Raw genomic sequence first — 5,301 nt, 5'->3', positions numbered from 1 at the left:
AGAAGAAGAAGAAGAAGAAGAAGAAGGCAGCACAAGTCTATCTAGTTTGTGTTGTCCACATCACACACTGGAGCATGGCCCAACTTCCAGTGGTCAGTCCCATAAAGAAAACTGAGTCTTTGCCCTCCTGAATTTTTGTCTACCTGAGGCTTTGCCCACCTGTACATCTTCCAGAAGCTGTAGACTGTTGAGAGCTACACTTTAGCAAATTCATCACAATTTTTAGTAGTTCTCTTTGATAGAATGTTAGGATGTTACAGTTTAGGATATTGCTTTTGGGGACTGGTGTGTGGGAGGGCAGAGTTTCTCTCAGAAGCTTTCAATGTCACCATTTCTCACCTGTGAGTCTGCAGTCATTGTTACTGCTGCCAAAGTTGCTTCCTTGCCTTTTAGAGTCAGTGGGAGCATGGTGCATGGATTTCCACATCTCATAATGGTGCATAATGGCATTATTTTAAGCATATATATCCTTCCATTCTATATCATGGCTCTGGCTTTGTAATTTCCTGAAATTCTGTGTATCCACATGTATGTGTCTGCATCTTTGTGTTTCTCACACTTTTTCTCTTTGCCTCTTTTGCTGCTTTTTTTTGTTGTTTTTTTTTTTTTACCTTATTTTTATTTCTTTGTTTTATTTTATTTTATTTTACTTTATTTGTTATTCATTTTATAACTTTTTCCTAAGTAGAAACAGAAATGGGGTGAGTCAGATAGTAGGGAAAGTGGAGAGGGTCTCAGAGGAATAGTTAGAAGGCAAACTTATCAGAATAATTTGGATGAAAAATTAGAAAAAAAGGGATTTTAAAATAACATGTAGAAAACACTTTCTTTTTCATTAAAATGAAGAAGTTCTCTTTAATGTCCTTTGGCTTCTGTACTAGGATATGAGAAATTGAGATCAAAAGTTTGTCTGGACATACAGGTATACACCTTTAAATCCTACACTAGGTAGATCTGTGACTTCAAGGCCAGCATGCTTGTGAAATTCCAAGACAATCCAGAGCTTCATAATGAAATTCCATCTCCAAGAGATATAGAAAGGTTGGATAGTGACTTTAGGAGTTTTCAAACTATACAAAATTAAAACTAAAATCTAAATTGATTTGTGGTTTCTTTTTTTTTTTTGGTGAATATTTTTCAATGTTTGTTTGGAAAAAAGTGCAAAGGGGACTCATACACAGAAAACTGTTAATGAACAGTGCATGGAACAGAGAAAGAGAAGTACTTAAAGCATCAAGTTTCTATAATACACTCTGTCTAGGACATGTGCTTCTTTGGGGAGGCACTGGTGCTCTTTGGAAGGTAGTGGGTAGACTGTTGACTCTATTTGAATTTCCTATCATTTCTTAAAACTTTCATTATTTGTACCATTAAATTTACCTTCATTATATGTGCATGTGGTAAGGTGCCATTGAATGTGCCTGTTTATACAGACTTGCATATGGCCCTTAGTTCACATTGTTTAATTCAACCAAATATGAACAAAATATATTCAGAGTAGAAAAATTGTATTTATATTGGCTATGTCATTTTTCTTGCATTGTTACCCAAACAACATAGCATAACAAGTAGGAACAGAGTAATTACAGTATGTAAGATAATAGGAGCAATCCAAAGGTGATTTAACGTATAAAGAAAAAATGTGTATAAGTTACAGTGAAATATTATGCTGTTTCAAATAAGGGCCATGAACAAATGTGGATTTGGACTCTAAAGGAATTTCTGGAACCCACTGCTTATTGATACCAATAAGGTGCTATATTTGTTGATTTAATTTATAAGAAGGAAATCTGGAAGGCTACATTCTATAATAACAGTCTTAACTATCTTCTGGTGCTAAAGAAAGGAGAGATCTTCCTTAATGGTGCTCTGCTTTGTTTTTCAAATGTTTTTGTAATGAGTAAATAGTAATGGCAATTAAGATTTATTAATTGACCTAGTTACCCCACAAAAAATGCACATATTTTGTTTCAGGGCCAACAACATCGACATTTTAACTGATAAAAGTTTGTCTGCTATGAACTCAGGGTTTCGTTTTTAAAAAAATACACTGTTAAGTTTTACCTTTAGAAATTTCTGTTGTAGCTGGCCATGCTCTGCTTCTTTCTTTTATTTTTGCCAACAAACCACATCTCCCCCAGAGGCAGGCTGCCTTTCCAAAGTACATCTGCTGCTATTCTTCCTGGTCATCCAATTCTGCTTCACAGATACAAGAGAGGAAACTGTAGCACTGAATGGAGAAACGCTTCTTTCTACTCAGAATCATTTCTCAGTACAATGAAAGTAAACTTTGAGATTTCTAACAGTTTGAGTTTTACAAATATGTTTGTATTACGTACAATTCATATTGAAATTGTGAAGGTCAGTCTTTGAATTAGATTATCCATCAAACTTACTTTAGCACAAAATCCCAATATTTAAGAAGCCATGAGATTATCCTAAACCCAATATATTTGCCTCAATTTAGACAATTTTTTCATTATTCTTTAAAGCTGTTATTTTTTTCCAGTTGCACTTTGTTCATATGGGTCTCTGGGTTGCCCTGCCTTTAATTTTTTGTTTTTGTTTTTGTTTTCCATTTATGCAGTGTCAGCCATAGGCTCCCTCTCTTGATGTGGGCCTCAAATTGGAACACCTATTGTTGCCCACTCCCACAACTTCTGCATCACCATTATCCCATCAAATTATATTGTAGGTGGAAGACTTAGTGACTGGGTTGAAATCCCACCGTTACTTCTGGGAGCTTTGCCTGATTATTGGGAGCCTTGTCTGATTGCAGAAGATGGCCAGTTCAGGAGCCTTCCCTATGTTCATTTTGGTAAATTCCAGGGAGTTTCTGTTGTACTAGGTTTCAACATTGCTTCCACTCTCAATACCCTGTGATTCCTGATATTTTTTAGATAGAAAAGAGGAGAAATGGACTTAGGGAAGATAGGAGTCAGGTAGGCAGTAGGAAGTGGAATGGAGTTATGAGAAACTGTGACTAAGATGTAATATATGTAAAAAATAATAAAGCAAAATTAAGAAAAAATCTAATGTTCTGTTCTTAAATATTCTGTTCATACAATTAATTACTACATATAATCCTTATAAATATTCTATCTGTACAATGAGTTACTACATATAATCCTAACCAGATCTAAGAACCTGTCATTTCACTACTTAAAGAAGACATGTAAAAAACCATCTATATATACTGAGTAATTATAAACCAAATATGGTAGCAATGAAGGAATCTGGTTAGAAGGTAAACAGCTTTATATATATTTGTGTATATACATATATATATGTATATATATATACTTTTTAATATTTTGTGCATAGAAATAAATTTAAAATATAAAATAAAAATTTAATAATGAAAAATATACTAATATGCTATGAAGTTACCAAACAACATACAAAAGGAGTATATAATAACCAGCACTGAAGAGATCCAAAGGATCATTAGGTCTTACTTCAAAAAACTATACTCAACAAAATTTGAAAATAAAAGAAATGGTTAATTTTAGATACAAATTACCAGAGTTAAATCAAGATTAGATAAACAATTTAAATGTACCTAAATTCCCCAAGGAAATACAAGTAAACATTAAAATTCTCTCAATGACAACAACAACAAAAAAAAAAAAAAACAAAACAAACCAACCAAACAAACAAAATGCACAAGGGCAAATGGTTCTAACACAGATTTCTACCAGACTTGAAAAAAGAGATATCACTAATACTTCTCAAATTATTTCACAAAACTGAAACAGAAGGAACATTATCAAATTCACTTTATGAGGCCATGCACTCACCTTGATACCTAAATCACTTTGATACCATGATACACAAAGACTCAACAAAATCAGATAGATACTTACAGACCAATTTCCCTCATGCACTTTGATGCAAAAGTACTCAAAAAATTACTCACAAACCAAATTCAAGAACACATGGAAAATATCATACATCATCAAGTAGACTTCATCCCAGAGATGCAGGAATGAATGGTTCAACATATGAAAATCTCTCAATATAATAATAATTCCCACAATATAAACAAGTTGAAAGAAAAATGCATGATTATTTCATTAGATTCTGAAAAGCTTTTGACAAAATCCGACAATCCTTCATGATAAAAGTCTGAGAAAGATCAGGGATGTGAGGCACATACTTCAATACCATAAAAGCAATACACAGCAAGTCATTAGCAAATTAAAAAATAAAAAAAACCATTAAATAATATGGAGAGAAACTCAAAGCAATCCTACTATGGTCAACATCAAAGATCTGCCAGAGAACATTCTACTGGAAATTTTTACCCATGTCCCCTCCCAACAGTTTCTGTATAATTGTCACCTGGTCTATATCCTTTGGTGAGACCTCATCAATATGGTGACCCAATGGAGAGCATGAGCCTTTGAGCTTTCAGAATGCTTTTTCACCAAAGACCAGGATGAGCCCATGGAAGACTGGAAGATCTTCTATACCTGTGCAGCCTGCAGAGGAACCTCCTTTGGAAACTTATGCCAAAGAGAAAATGAGAAAAGGGTGGTTAAACTCCTACTGGCAGAGGGTGGGGGTGGGTGGGGCGGTGAGTGGAAGGCAAAGAACCTCCCTGGGGACCATGACACAAGCTTTCCTGACACTAAGGTCAAGAAGAATTTTGTCACCTCTTATGGGATGTGCCTCAAGCCCCAGATAGTGAACCTTAAAGCTGAGGGTTACTGAGAGGATCTGCTGACATTGAAGGTAAAGGAATGGTTTGATCCCAGAACACACTGGCTGCACCTATCACCTCCGGGTACATCTGGCCTTTGCTGATTACATTATGTTGGCCTCTTCTGAGCCTTCATCTGTGACCATTTAACAGTGGAATGATGATAAATAGCAAGAGGTCTCCCACACCTTCTCTGATTATCCTCCTGGCATCCATTACATCCTTTTTCAAGATGGGGGCAAGGACACCTAGTTCTAGAAAGGCTGAGACAGTTCCTATATCATCAACAGTAGCATCGCTATCAGCCACAGGACAGTCAAGAACCCCACCCCTGCCAGAATTCTACAGGAAGCCATTGTAAAAATAGGAAGAAGACACCTATATTTGGCTCGAAAAGCCATGAGGGGCAGACTTTATCTGTCTGCCTCTGAGGGGCTTGGCCAAAGGGTCCTTCCTGGCAAAAGCTAAGCCTTTAGTGGGCAGTCAGGTCCCCAGTCCCATGAGCACCTGTCCTACAGAACCTTGGGCAAACCCTTCAATTCAGTGGTGACACAGTCACACAGCTCTGAAATTTTGTTGTAATGTTTTCAGAAAAA

The 5,301-nt window shown here is 35.9% G+C and overlaps 1 pseudogene; it reads left to right on the top strand.

Annotated features, from left to right (window-relative positions):
• Nucleotides 1–4,257: 4,257 nt before the first annotated feature.
• LOC116093279 lies at nt 4,258–5,173 on the top strand (annotated as a pseudogene).
• The last annotated feature ends 128 nt before the right edge of the window (nt 5,174–5,301 follow it).

Source organism: Mastomys coucha, unplaced genomic scaffold (assembly GCF_008632895.1).
Source record: "Mastomys coucha isolate ucsf_1 unplaced genomic scaffold, UCSF_Mcou_1 pScaffold16, whole genome shotgun sequence".
NCBI lineage: Eukaryota > Metazoa > Chordata > Mammalia > Rodentia > Muridae > Mastomys > Mastomys coucha.
Note: the sequence above shows the minus strand (reverse complement) of the source record. Positions and strands in the feature narration are given on the sequence as shown.